A 16,206-nucleotide genomic window follows, 5' to 3' on the forward strand; every position below is an offset into this window, starting at 1 on the left:
TTCCAAGAAAAGAGTTTTTGCTTTGGGTTTATGTTGTTCATTACCAAGAACAAGTATTCAAATGTTCTTTTAACTGCCACCATCGTTCAAGAGAAAGATTACGGAAAGTACTTTAGCCTACAGTATTTACAGCAATTCCTCACACTACTTAACATTTTATTTATACTAATGAAAAAGCACTTAAATTCATTTGTATAGGCTGCTCTTTCTGAGATATTGAGACTATGAATATGTGCTATAAATATATGAAAATGACTTGTTTCATTATTCTTCTAATAGTTGTTCCTGATAACAGGAATTTAAAATGCAGACTGAAGTTTTCCTTTAATGTACTACAAAATTCACAGTTTATATAGTTTTTCCTTGCTAATGAATGCCTTTATCCATTATTATCTAAGCAGTTTGAAAGTGGTAAAAAAAATTAAAATCTTAATGTTTCTCTTCAATATTGGATATCACATTACATTAGAGGGCCTCTCCTCTTACTTTAATAAGAATACAAAAATCAGGCCTTCCAGAAATAAATTCTCATGCTCCAATTTCCTTCCATTGCACCCATCTTGGCAAAACCCCAATTCTAAGTGAATTTAATTATGTGCACTATATGAATCTATATCTCTGATCCAGGACTAAGTGCTGCTGGAAAAAAGAAGGGCAACGAAAACAAAAACTCCTATAGTTTGGGGTCACTTTTGTACCTTCAGTAATGCCGAGAAATTCTGGTCCCTAATCAATTTTCTTGTATGATCTAAACCCACATGGCTGTTTCCAACTTTCCCCACATTCTTCAGCATTTCGGCCTTACATATGCTTCCTCATTCTCAACAAAGACCTTCCCTCTTGACCAGCATACAGGGACCCTATATTTCCTGACACCAAAATTAATAGTCTGCACACATCCTCCCACTCTTTTATTCTTTCTCCCACTAGTTAGGGTGGAAGAGGTGCCTCTTCTTGTCAAGGACAGATCCTTAACCTGTGCCCTGGGTCCCAATCTCTCTAGCTTCCCTGGGAACTTTGGTCATTTATCGATCCCTCTATTTCTAATAGTGTCAATCTCTCCCTCACTGACGAGTCTTTTCTATGAGCCCTGGAGAGTTTCTCCTACTTTTCTATCCCATATCCCATGAATTTTTAGAGAGTTCATTGCTGTCCCTACTTTCTTAACTTCCTTTCATTTCTTAGATGACTATCTGGCCTCTGCCTCCACACCACCACTGAAACTGTGGTCCTCAAGGTCACCAATGATACTTTGTTGCTAAATCTAAGAGGCATTTGTGGATAGAGCCTTGCAACTCACAGTGTAATTCCCAGAATGGCGTTATCCTCACCTGCGAACATGTTGGAGATGTGGAACTTTAGATCTCATCCCATACTACCTCAGAATCTCTGGAAACATAATTACAGCAAGTTGGGTTGTAACAAACTCTCCAGGTGATTGTCATCCTCACTATAGTTTTGGAACTACTAGAAATGAAACTCAACAGTTTTTCTAAATCCAACAAATATGATCCAACACAGTGTAGTCCTGAAATGTTGCCTGGAAAATTTCCTAAATTAAAGTGTAATTATCCTGTCTTAAAAAAGAAATGTGATAATTACACCTTAATTTCAGAAATTTTCCATGCAACATTTCAGGATTCATTTTTTATTGACCTTTCATCAGGATTTGATATTGTCCTATGCTTGTGGAAACTTATTTTCCTTGCAAGCTGAAACTCCATGAAAACACAAATGAATTCTGAGAGATGTTTAGGAAGTAAATTCTCTTTCATCTCTAGTGTCTAGCACTTAGTAGAGTCCGGTGAATATATATATGTTCAGTGATTTTATATGTCATTGTTGTTTCTTTAGGACTACAATTTATAAGTTTATTACCAGTTTTACCTCAGTAAATTTGTATAGAAATAGCACAAGTTGATTGATAATTGTCAGTTTGGAAAGGAAACAAAGAGACTCCTTTTTTTGAGTGTAGATAAGCAATGATGAGACTATTTCATTTTTTGGCTTAAGTGGAGACAGAGGTAGGAGGGTGAGGTCCACCTTTAAGATCACCAAATGCATTCTGCCTATTTTTTTCTGATGAAGAGAATGCATCTCAAAGGGGTTATATAAAGTAAATCATAGCAGCACAAGACTAGAAACCAAGTTTCTAAGGTCTCATTTAATTATTATTTTTCTACTACATAACACTGCTCTTCTACTTCACACTGCACAAGGATGTAAAGTTTTTTCACATATTTCATATAAACATAGAATCAAGCATGCTACTTAACAGAGGATGATGTCAACATGGTGGGTGGAGAAAATCTGAAATGAATGCAGAGAGTCCTATGGCATCTTAGGGATTACATTGCACAATTTCTCCCAAGCAAATATTCTAGCTGCAGCATCCATTATGCATTTGAGCAGGCATAGCCTGCTCTGGGATCTCCTAGTTGTTACCTGTATTCTTTTTCATATTTATTCCATGCAAGTTTCCAACACTTTACTTGTTAAGCAAAGACAATAATATTTGCCCTGCTTACTTAATAAAGTAACTGTGAGGGTACAATAAGTCCATACCTGTGAATGTTCTTTGAAAAATCTGACTGATATAAATACAATACAGAATGTATTAGGAGAGATATTTTGAAGGGTCTCATCCCACAAAAAGGTGACCATAAGAAAAATGACTCTCTGAATAAGTCTAAAATGCTATTTATCATTAATTTCAATTCCATGAAAATGCTGCTCTAAATAAATATATATTCCCAAACTCAGCCCTGGGAAGGAGGCTTCTGTTTACTCAGGAGCATTTATTTACTCTTATTCACAAGATTTTCTGATCTGTTTCTCTGCCCTTAGTGCAAAGGATTCAACATATAGCAGTTTCTCTTACTTTCTTGAGGCACACTTGCATGGCAGCTTCAAAGAAATGGAGAACTGTAAACTTGGCCTGAAATGATTGTTGAGTTATCCAGTAAATTCTTTGCATGTTTAATGGCAACATTGCCAGAAAATTTCTGCCACCTATTATAAAATCCATTTGGGTGGATGAGAAAATTGAGGCTGTGAAAGCAACCTGGACTAGCTCACTGCTGGTAAGTGGGAGAGCAAGGATCTGAGTCTGTGTCTGTCTGATTCTAGCCTCTGCTTTTATCAGGGCACCATACGGTCCCAAAAAGGAAAGAGAACAAACACTGAGCAAACCCAAGGCTAAGAGCAAACTGGGAGAAGAAATAGAGCTCTAAGAATTTTAGAAGAGTACTTAAATTCTGTAGTTAAAAAGGAAAAATAGATGAACAAGTAATTTCAGGGAGTTTAGGAAAGAAGAAACAGTTTATAGATCTCTTAGCTTGAGGATTTTGAGAATTGTTAGTAAATTTTATGGTTTTAATTTGAGAATGAATCAGCGTTGCCTTGGGCAGCACAGCTGTCACTATCAGCAAGAGAATAATGCAAGATCAGAGTCAGCAGAGAACTTTGGGAAAAGAGTATTTTATTCCTTCTCTCTTGCTTACCCCCCTCCACTCCCTTTATCCTCAACACCTCAGTCCCCTAGAAGGATTATATTTTTAAGGGATAAGGGATATGAAATGGAAATATCTAGTAAACTGACTCTGTGCATTACTTGGAGTAGTAAGAACAAAGTTGATTTACTAGCTACATCCTTCACTGTTAACTTCGACTCCTTTTATCTCGATTAAAATAGATATTATTTAGGATCATAATGATATGATGTAGAAAAAGAGAGAAAACAAGACAGTAAAATGGACAGTTCTCCTGTTTTTTCTTTATTTTCATCTTATAAATTCTCTTTATTGTTAAATAATTTTTTACCATGTTACAATATGCTCTCATATTAGAGTTTCTAGATAATTGCATGTAACAGACTTATACTAAACTACATCTGTTATCTTACATGGCAATGCTCTCTGATACACATTTTTCCCACTTGAGGTCCAGAATAATTTTTTTTGTGGCTTAGAATTATTATAATTTTCAAATGAACAAACTGATGTTTAGGCCCTTTAAGTGACTTTTCCAAAGTTCTCCTAGTTCTCTGGTGTACTCTGGTGAATATTATCATAACCCATGTAAATACGGAATAGTTCAATGAACTGGGAGTGAAAGAAAGATAATTAACAGCAGGTCATTAGAAAAAATCTTGGACATTGGACGTCTTAGCCATAGGGCTGGATGAAATTTCAAAGAAACATGTCAGAATGAATTTGATTTAAAAGATATTAGTAATCAAGGCATCTTTTATGAGCAGTGCATGATAGTAGGAATCACCCTGGTGGAAATAGACAAAGAGAATCCTAGGTATTTAGAAAAAAGGATCAGAGGACAAGCCATAGCTGTGGGTAAAATGGTGGGGTCTAGTCCTTAGAGAATAAGACAGAAAAAGAGTTGTCTAAAATGCTGATGGCACAGAGGAAAGAACACTTGAGTTGAGTTTTAGAAGAGAGATGACAGATATTCAAGGGAGAAATAAGAACAAGGAAAGAAGTTTGATTTTCTCTTTTCACAAAAACCTCTAGGTAGATTTAAAAATTAAATGTAAAAGAAAGAAAGAAATGGAAGAAAAATAAATGCACATGTATTAGTGATCTTCAGAGAAAACATGACCCACAAGATATATATGTTTATGTATAATTATATATTCATTAATATATTGATATATAAAGGGATTTATTATAAATAATTAGCTCCCATGATAGTGGAAGGTGAGATGCCTTAAGACCTGGAGCAAACTGGAGACCCAGAGAGATGAGTTTATGGTTTCAGACCAAGTCTAAGTCTGATAGTAGGAGAATACCCAGGTCCCAGACATAATAGTTTCTTACTTAGTCTTTTATGTTATTCAGGTCTTTGACTGATTAGACATGGCCCAATCATTCTAAGGGCAACTTACTTTATTCAGTCTACAGAAGTAAGCATAAGTTTCTGTCAAGCTTATCCAGAAACACCCTCATAGACACAATCAGGGCAATGTTTAACCAAATATCTGAACATCCCATGGCCCAGTCAATCTAATGCATAAAATTAACCATCACATACATTAAACCAATTTGAAATGGCCAGGGACTTTTCTCAGCATAGAATCAACAAAAGAAAACTCAGAGGAAACTACTTCAACCATATAAACATATATGTTTCCAATAATCTCCAAATGCCAAAAACAAACTTGAGAACAGATTTTCAAATAGGAAAAAAAAAACTGAAATATATATGGCAAAGCATAGATATCTTTATTATATAAAGAATATTTATAGAACATTAGGAAAAAAGGGGAAGGTGGGATCAAGATGGTAGAGGAAAAGGATGTGGCACTCACCTTCTTCTGCAAACACATCCAAAAAAAAATCTACATGTAGAATGATTGGCACAGAACATCTACTGAATGCTGGCAGCAGACCATAGTCATACAGAAAGGGCAAGGAAGCTTCCATAACACCAGGTAGAACAAAAGGAAAAGAAAAAAAAGAAAGAGAGAAGAGGAAAACAAAGGAATCATGACTGGACCAGTGCTCCTGAGATGGAACTGTGAAAGAGGAAAAGAACCTACAAACTAGGGGAGTCCAGTCCCAGAGGAGGAATCTCAAAGCCTCAGAGAAAAGTGTGGCAGCTGGGTTGAGGAGAGCAAAGAAAGAGAACCACACAGACCATCCGTACCATCACCCTTGGACAATGCAGCCTGAGACACTCAGGTGGGGGCTGGGCACTGAGACTCAGGCTTCAGAGGTCAGCTGTGGGGGAAAGGACTAGTTGGCTGTGTGGAGACAGCCTGAGGGACTAGTGAGTGGTGCACCATGGTCTGGGGAGCAGACTGCCACAGGCATGGGAGCACAGGAAGAGGCTTGGGCCCACAGGATAAGCAAAGCAGCATTTTGGGGAAGGGCAAGGGGAGGGGTGGGATTGCCATAGGAATATCTTTCTCTGTGCATGCATGGGTACTCAGGTGGTGGGGTGCCTCTTGCATGGGCTCTCAGGTGGTGGGCAACTCTTGTGTGGGCTACAGGTAGCAGGGGGCAAACAGTTGCAGGCATCTCAGACTCCAGTCATGGCCTGTCACCACTAGGGGATAATGAACAGGCACCACCTAAGGCCCCAGTCACCCCTGGGGTCACTACAGAGGAGGGCACTACAACTGAGCAACACTTGTTGTCCTCACTTCCCTGGGAACACACATGTCTGGCTGTTGCAGCTGCCAAAGGCTCTGGGCACTGCTGAAAACCTTCCTGAGGGCCACTGCCAATCCCCAAGGCCCTGCAACTGGGAGCCTTTTCCACCTCCCTGTGGATCCTTGCCTCTGTCAAGGGCCTAGCAACCAGGCACTGGCTACTAGCCCTGCCCATTGCTCCATTTTCCTGGAAGCAAGCATAGACCTTTCACCAGCATACCCCCTATCAAGGGAATAACAGTCTGCATACACTAAGGAAAGAGATAGTAAGCATCCAAACCAAAAGCAACCCCCACACCAAAAAAAAAAAAAAAAAAAAAGCAAGCCCTCACAAACTACCCAGGGTCGATCTCGCATATAAATAGGCCTCCAAAACTACAGTAGTTGTATTCCATAAACTCACAGAATAAGAAAAATTTAAGCAAAATGAAGAAGCTCAGGAACCATTTCCAGCTAGAAGAACAGGAGAATTCCCCTGAAGGAGAAAAAAAAAAAGACTGAATTCAAAAAGGAGAGAGTAAAAATTCTGAAGGGATTAAGAGCAAATATGAAGACTGAAAATTAACAGTAATGCAGACTGCTTAGAGGGGAACACAAAAATATAAGGAGGACGAAAGAAAAATTAGAAAATTCATTTGCAGAGTCACAAACTGAGTTAAGGCACTGAAGAGCAGAATGAATGATACAGAGGAATGAATAAGTGAATTGGAAGATAGAATAAAGGAAATTACCTATTCAGGAGAGCAGACAGAAAACCAAATGAAAAAAACATGAAAGCAATACAAGAAATCTATGGGATAATATAAAGTGGGCCAATCTACACATAATATTGATTCCAGAAGGGGAAGAAAAAGGAAAGGGGCTTGAAACTATAGTTGAAGAAACTATGGCTAAAACTTTCCAAATCTAAAAGAAACAGATACAAAGATACAGGAAGCACAGAAGGGCCCAAACAAGTTGAACCCAAACAGATCCACACCAAGACATATTATAATAAAAATGGCAAAGGTTAAAGATAAGGGGAGGATTATTAAGGTAGCAAGATAAAAAAAAGAGTTCATTATAAGGGAACCCCCATAAGGCTATCAGAAACATTACAGGCCAAAAGAGAGTGGTAAGATATATTCAACATTCTAAAATGGAAAAATTTGCACCCCAGAATACTCTAGCCAGGAAGATTATCATTTAAAATAGGAGACATAAAAAATTTCTCAAACAAACAAAAACTAAAGAGTAGAACAATAAACCCATTCGAAACCCATTCTAAAGGAAATACTGAAAGGTCTCTTCTAAATAGGACAGAAGTGAGAAAATACAGGATAGAGGAAATCACAACTGTAATGTAATCACTTAAATAAGCCAGTATTCAGAAATAAAATGGAAAAAAAAAGGGATAAAAAATGTATTTGTAAAAGTGATGATAAACATGAAGATGTAAAAAAAAAGACATCAAAATCATAAAAAGGGGAAGGAAAGTCTAGACGTTTTTAGAATGCTTTTGAGACTATGTAAATATCAAGCTTGTTATAGCAAGCTGATATAGGAAGGGGTTAACATACTTGAAAAACAGGGCAACCACAAATCAAAACCAACTAATAAATTCATAAGAACTAAAAAGAAGAGGACACAAGCATAAAATAAAAGGAAATCATCCAACCAAAAAAAAAAAAAAAAAAAAAGGGAGAAGCATAGAAGCAGCTTGGAAAACAAACTTAAAGAGGCAATGTTAATGGACTGAATGCTCCAATCAAGAGACATAGAGTGGCAGACTGGATAAAACAGTAAGAGCCTAAAATATGCTGCCTACAAGAAACTCACCTACAGGCAAAGTACACATATAAATTGAAAGTGGGGGGATGGAAAAAGATATTCCATTAGAATGGAGATGACAGGAAAGCAGGAGTGGCAATACTCATATCAGAGAAAAAATAGACTTTAAAACAAAAGCCATAAAGACAAAGGACACTAAACTCCATAAACTCCATAAACTTTGATAATTATAGTATCAATGCAAGAGGAGGATATTATACTCTTCAATGTATATGTCCCTAATATAAGAGCAATGTATATGCCCCTAATATAAGAGCACCCAAATAATATAACAAATACCAACAGACATAAAAGGAGAAATTGATGGAAATACAATAATAGAAAATTTTTACACCTGATTCATATATATGGAAAGATACTCTAGACAGAAAATCAATAAGGCAACAGAGATCTTAAATGACACAAAAAAAGTTAGACTTAAATGATAATTTCAGAACATTACATCCACAAAAGTCAGAATATACATTCTTTTCAAGTACACATGGAACATTCTCAAGGATTGATCATATACTTGGGCACAAAACTAACCTTGAAAAATTTATTTTTATTTATTTTCATTTTTTGTCTTTTGTCTTTTTTATTTTTTTTTTCAATTTTTTTAGGGCTGCACCCGCAGCATATTCAGCATCCCAGGCTAGGGGTCTAATCAGAGCTGTAGCCTCAGGCCTATGCCACAGCCACAGCAATGCCAGATCCAAGCCACGTCTGCAGCCTGTACCACAGCTCATGGCAATGCTGGATCCTTAACCTACTGAGCGAAGCCAGGGATTGAACCCGCAACCTCATGGTTCTGTCAGATTTGCTTCTGTTGTGCCACAATGGGAACTCCTAACCTTAAAAAATTTGAATATAGAAATTATTCCAAGTATCTTCTTTGACCACAGTGGCATAAAACTAGAAATCAACTACAGGAAAAGAAATGAGGAAAAAACTGACTACATGGAGACTAAATCATATGAAACTAAAAAAACAATGGGTCAATGAGGAAATAAAAAGGTAAATTAAAATTACTTTGAGACAAATGACAAAGAAAACACAGCCATCAAAAATCTACAGGATACTGGAGTTCTCATTGTGGTGCAGTGGTTAATGAATCCAACTAGGAACCATGGGGTTGTGGGTTCGATCCCTGGCCTTGCTCAGTGGGTTGGGGATCCAGCATTGCTGTGAGTTGTGGTGTAGGCTGCAGACGTGGCTCGGATCCTGTATTGCTGTGGCTCTGGCATAAGCAGTTAGTTACAGCTCGGATTAGACCCCTAGCCTGGAAAAGTCCATATGCCATGGGAGCGGCCCTAGAAAAAGGCAAAAAAAAAAAAAAAAAAAAGACAAAATCTACAGGATACCACAAAAGCAGTGCTTAGAGGGAAGTTCATAGCAGTAAAGGCCTTCCTCGAAAAAGAAGAAAAATCTCAGGGAGTTCCCATCATGGCACAGCAGAAATGAATCCAACTATGCACCATGAGGTTCCGGGTTTGATCCCTGGCCTTGCTCAGTGGGTTGAGGATCTAGCATTGTTGTGAGCTATGGTGTTGGTCACAGACAGTGCTTGGATCCCACGTTGCAGTGGCTGTGGCATAGGCCAGCAGCTGTAGCTCCGATTTGCCCCCTAGCCTGGGAACCTCCATATGTTGCAGGTGCAGCCCTAAAAAAAAAGGAAGAAAATCTCAAATCAAAAACTTAACTTACCATCTTAAAGAATTAGAAAAAGAAGAACAAACAAAACCTAAAGTCAGAAGAAGGAAGGAAATAATAAAATCAGAAAGGAAATCAACAAAATAGAGATTCAAAAACAATAGAAAAAAATCAATAAAACCAAGAGCTGGTTCTTGGAAAGGGTAGAAAAAATTGACAACCCCTTGGCCCAACTGACCAAGAAGAGGAGAGAGAACCTAAATGAATATAATAAGAACTGTAAAAGAAGAATCAACAGATACTGCAGAAATACCAAAAATCATAAGAGAATACGATGAATAACTGCATGCCAACAAATTTGACAACCTGGAAGAAATGGACAACCTCCTAGAGACTTACAGCCCACCAAAACTGAATCAAGAAGAAATAGATCAACTGAACAGACTGGTTAATAGAAATGAAATTGAATATATAATAAAAACACTCCCAACAACTAAAAGTCCAGGACATGATGGCTTCACAGGCAAATTCTACCAAATATACAAAGAACTTAAAACCGTACTTAAATTTTCCAAATTGTTGTAAAAGAAGGAACACTCCCAAAGACATTCTATGAAGCCACTGTCACCCTAATACCAAAACCAGACAAAGATACTACCAAAAAAGAAAATTATAGGTCAATATCTTTGATGATTATAGATATAAATAGTCTCAACAAAATTTTAACCAACAGAATCCAACAACACATAAAAAAGATCATACACCACAACCAAATGTGTTTCACCCCAAGTTCACAAGGGTGGTTCAACATATACAAATCAATCAACATCATATACTGCATTAACCAAAGAAAAACCACATGATCATCTCAATAGATGCAGAAAAAGCATTTGACAAAATCTAACATCCATTTATAATAAAAAACTCTTACCAAAGTGGGTATAGAGGGAACATAACATAATAAAAGCCATTTATGACAAACCCATAGCCAATATAACAATCAATGGAGAAAAGCTGAAAGCCTTCCTGCTAAAATCTGGAACAAGACAAGAATGCCCACTCTCACCACTTTTATCCAACATAGTATTGGAAGTCCTAGCCACAGCAATCAGACAAAAGAAATAAAATGTATTCATATTGGAAGAGAAGAGGTAAAATTGTCACCATATACAGAAGACCTGATAATACATATAGAAAACCCTAAGACTCCATCCAAAAACTGCTTGAACTGATCAATGAATTCAGCAAAGTATCAGGATACAAGATTAACATTCAGAAATCAGTTGCAAAAGAATATAATAACAATATCTTTTAAAATCACACACCAAAAATTAAATACTTAGGAATAAACCTGACTAGGTATATGAAAGTCTTACATGCTGAGAACTATTAAACATTAAACAAGGAAATTAAAGAGGATTCAGAGAAATGGAAAGACATCCCATGCTCTTGGATTGGAAGAATTGATGTCATTAAAATGGCCATACTGCCCAAAACAATCTACAGATTACCCATGGACATTTTTCACAGAAGCAGAACAAGGAATTCAAAAATTTATATGGAGCCACAATTTCCAAAACAATCTTGAGGAAAAAGAAGAAAACAAGCAGGAGGCATAACTCTCCCATACTTCAGAAAATACTGCAAACCACAATATAGTGTGATACTGGTACAAAAACAGACATATGCACCAATGTAACAGAATAGAGCTCAGGAATAAACCCAGACACCTATGGTCAATTAATCTTTGACAAGGGAGCAAGAATATAAAATGGGAAGAAGTCTCTTCAGCAAGTGGTGCTGGGAAAATTGGACAGCTACATGTAAATAAATGGAACTAGAACTCACCCACACACCATGCACAAAAATAAATTCAAAATGGCTTAAAGACTTAAACATAAGAAAGGACACCATAAAACTCCTAGAAGAGAACATAGGCAAAACATTCTCTGACATCAACTACGCAAATGTTTTCTTAGGTCAGTCTCCCAAAGCAATAAAAATAAAAACAAAAATAGACCAATGGGACCTAATCAAACTGACAAGCATTTGCACAGCAAAGGAAACCATAAACACAACAAAAAGACAACATATGGAATGGGAGAAAATAGTTGCAAACAATGCAACTGACAAGGGATTAATCTCCAAAATATACAAACAACTCATACAACTCAAGAGCAAAAGAACAGCCCAACTGAAAAGTGGGTAGAAGACCTAAATAGACACTTCCCAAAGAAGACTTACAGATGGCCATAGGCACATGAAAAAACACTCAACATCACTAATTATTAGAGAAATGCAAATTAAAACTACAATGAAGTACCACCTCACACCAGTCAGAATGGCTATCATTAATAAGACTACAAATAACAAATGCTGGAGAGGGTATGAAGAAAAGGGAACCCTCCTACATTGTTGGTGAGAATGTAAATGGTACAACCACTGTGGAAATCAATACGGTGTTTCCTCAGAAAACCAAATATAGAAATACCATGATCCAGCAATTCCATTCATGGGTATACACCATATGATCCAGCAATGCCCACTCCTGGACAAAACTACAATTCAAAAAGCTACATATACCCCTATGTGCATCACAACAATACTCACAGTAGCCAAGACATGGAAACAACCTAAATGTCCATCAACAGATGAATGGATTAAGAAGATGTGGTACATAGACACAATGGAATACTACTCAGCCATAAAAAGAAAAAAATAATGCCATTTGCAGCAGCATGGATGGAACTAGAGATTCTCATACTAAATGAAGTAAGAAAGAGAAAGACAGGGATTTCCCATTGTGACGCAGAGGAAACGAACCTGACCAATATCCATGAGGATGCAGCTTTGATCCCTGGCCTTGATCAGTGGGTCAAGGATCTGGCATTGCTGTGATCTGGGGTGTAGGTCATAGATGCAGCTTGGATCCCTTGTTGCTGTGGCTGTGGCATAGGCTGGCAGCTGTAGCTCCAATTTGACCCCTAGCCTGGGAACCTCAATATGCTGTGGGCATGGCCCTAAAAAACAAACAGCAAACAAAAACAAAAAAAAGAAAAAGACAGACAACATATGATATCACTTATATGTGGAATCTAAAATATGGTACAGATGGACCTATTATAGAACCGAAACAGACTCACATACATTTATAGCAGAATTGTGGTTGCCGGGGGGATGGTAGGGGGAGTAGGATAGACTAAGAGTTAGGGGTTAATAGATACAAACTCTTACATTTAAAATGGATAGATAGGACTTCCCATTGTGGCTTAGTGGTTAACTAACCCAACTAAGATACACTAGGATGCAGGTTGGATCCCTAGCCTTGTTCAATGCGTTAAGGATCTGGTGTTGCTGTGAGCTGTGGTGTAGGTTGCAGACACAGCTCAGATCCTGTGTTGCTGTGGCTTTGGTGTAGGCTGGCAGCTATAGCTCTGATTCAACCCCTAGCGCGTTTGGGAACCTCCATATGTTGTGGGTTGTGGCCCTAAAAAACAAAGCAAACAAAAAAACAAAATATAATGGATAAACAATAAAGTCCTGCTGTGTAGCACAAGGCACTATGTCCCATCACTTGTGATGGAACATGGTGAAAGATAATATGAGAAAAAGAGAGTGTATAGATATATGACTTGGTCACATGGCTGTATAGCAGAAATAGACAGAACAATGTAAATCAAATATAATACAAAATTAAAAATAATAAAATAGTTAAATAACAAGAAAAAAAGAACAGGGGAAGGACAGAGAGTTATTTATAGAAAAATAAATAAGAATCTCTTTTAACATATTTAAATACACTTAAAATCAATGACATACGATTTGAAAAAATTTTTATTTGTTAATTTGACAAAGTTTGATAAGTAATTATTAGTGATAGTGAAAGTGAAGTATAAGTCCTGTGCCATTTATGGCAGTTTATGTTCTACAGTGTGTTGGGTTAGCAATTTGCCATTTTACAGTGGCTCAAACCTGCATAATTTGGAATAGAGAAATTATTTCTAAGGGAATAATTACAAATTCAAGTTCAAACCTTTGTGAAAGAATATACAGAGAAGCATTTAAAATAATATAAGCAGTATTTCCATTGCGGCTCTGCAGGTTAAAGATATGATATTGTCTTTGTGAGGCTACAGATTCAATCCCTGATCTCATTCATTGGGTTAAGGATCTGGCATTGTTAGAAGTTGTGGCTTAGATTGCAGGTGCAGCTGAGATCTAGCGTTGCCCTGGCTGGGGTGTAGGCCACCATTGCAGCTCTGATTTGACCCCTGACCCAGGAACTTCCATATGCTGCAGGGATGACTGTGAAAAGATAATAAATAAATATAAATAAATAAATAAATAAATAAATGAAACAATGAAAGTAAAAACAAGGCAGGTGTCTTACAAAATGATATCAGCTAGGTAAGTTGGCTGTGTCTACAAAAGGGAGCATTAGACAACTCTTAGAAGTTGTGTTTTGGTAAATATTTACTGAAAGGGAAAAATTTCCAGTGTTCCAGTGGGAAAATAAAGAGAAGAAAATGATGTTTCTGAAGCAACAATAACAATTGGAGAAGTCACTAAAACAATAGTGAATTTATGAGCTATTTGAATATTTCCCTATATATTTTACAGGTTCCTTTTTATATTAACTTTGATAATCATGCATTTAATAAATAGATATAAACTCCTTAATGAAGGACAACACACATACTTCAAAGTGAACAAATCACAAATGAACTGTTGAGTGAAACAGGATTTTATGAGAACCCCAAAGATCAAGAAATAGGATACTCTCCCGGTAGCTATCCTGACTTCCTTCTCAACTGCTTGCTTTTACCTGATTTTACTATTTTATTGTACTTTATTTATTTATTTATTTGTCTTTTTAGTGCCTCACTGGCAGCATATGGAAGTTCCCAAAGGAGGGGTTGAATTGGAGCTGTAGCCGCTGGCCTAAGTCACAGCCAAGCAATGCTCAGATCCAAGCTTTTTCTGTGACCTACACCACAGCTCATGGGAACACCAGATACTTAACCAGGGATTGAACCTGTGTCCTCATGCATACCAGCCAGATTCGTTTCTGCTGAGCCACAATGGGAACTCCAACTTTTACCTTATTTTAAACTTTGTGTAAATGGAACACAGAGTATAGCACTACTATGTAAGGCTCCCTTTGCTCAGATTTATGGTTCCTCCTTCTTGTGGGTAGCAGTATTTTTTTGTTGTTCTCTCATTGTATAATGCTCTGAAGTGGAGCATTGAAATATAAGTGGAGCAATGAAATATAAATATACCAGTATGAAACTTGCATAAGCATATTGATATTAATTCATCTCTTCAATTATGGTAGAGATTTGGGCCCAAATCGACATATTTTTGTAGGTCTTTTGGATGAACATAAATATGCATTTTTGTTGATCATAGATCTTGGGGTAAATTTACAGGGTTGTAGTCATTTTTCTGTTTAACTTTCTTGGATACTGCCAAGCTATTTTCCAAAGTGGTTGGAGCAATTTATACCCCTAAGGGCCGTGTGTGAAATTTCTGGTTGTTCTACATTCCCATCAACGTTAGCATTGTCAGGTTTTGTTGTTGCTGTTTTTAAGTTAAGTCTTTCTGCTGAGTGTGTACTGAGTGCCTTGTGATTTTTAATTTGTATTTCCCCGATGTCTACTGAGATGAAGCAAGTTTTCAAGTTTTATTGGGCATTTGAAGATTCCTCATTGGAAATCTCTACTTCTATTGATTTGTAGGAGGCTTTATTTATACAGGTGATGAGGCTTATTTTGAATATATTGATGGCAAATATCTTCTACTAGATTGTTTGCCTTTTCACTCTCTTAACGTTGTCATTTTTGGGGGGTCTTTTTTGTCCTTTTGGGGCTGCACCCGCGGCATATGGAAGTTCCCACGCTAGGGGTCTAATCAGAGCTGTTGCTGCCTGCCTACGCCAGAGCCACAGCAATGCCAGATCTGAGCCATATCTGTGACCTACACCACAGCTCACGGCAATGCTGGATCCTCAACCCACTGAGCGAGGTCAGGGATCGAACCCTCAACCTCATGGTTTCTAGTCGGATTTCTTTCCACTGCGCCACGATGGGAACTCCATCTTATATATATATATATATATAGTAGTAGGAAACCTTAACATGAGACCTATCCTCTTAACAAAATTTTAAGAGTACAGTACAGCTGTGTTAACTATAACCACTTTATTGTATGGCAGTTCTCTAGAATTTATTCATTTTACATAACAGAAGCTTTATACCTGTTAAACAACCACTCCCCATTTCTCCCACTCCTCACTCAGACAATCACTGTTCTACCCTTGGTTTCTATGAGTTAGACTATTTTAGGAAGCTCACGTAAGTGGAATCATACAGTATTTGTTCTATGACTGTCTTATTTTATTTACCTTAATGCCCTTAAGCTCTATCCATTTTTATGAACATAGCACAATTTCCTTCTTTGTAAAAGCTAAATAATATTTCACTGCATGTACCTATTGCACTTTTATCTGTTCATCCATCAGAGGAAACTTAAGTTGTGTCCATATTTTGGTCATTGTGATTAATGTTGTAATG

Source organism: Sus scrofa, chromosome 4 (genome assembly GCF_000003025.6).
Source record: "Sus scrofa isolate TJ Tabasco breed Duroc chromosome 4, Sscrofa11.1, whole genome shotgun sequence".
Classification (NCBI taxonomy): domain Eukaryota; kingdom Metazoa; phylum Chordata; class Mammalia; order Artiodactyla; family Suidae; genus Sus; species Sus scrofa.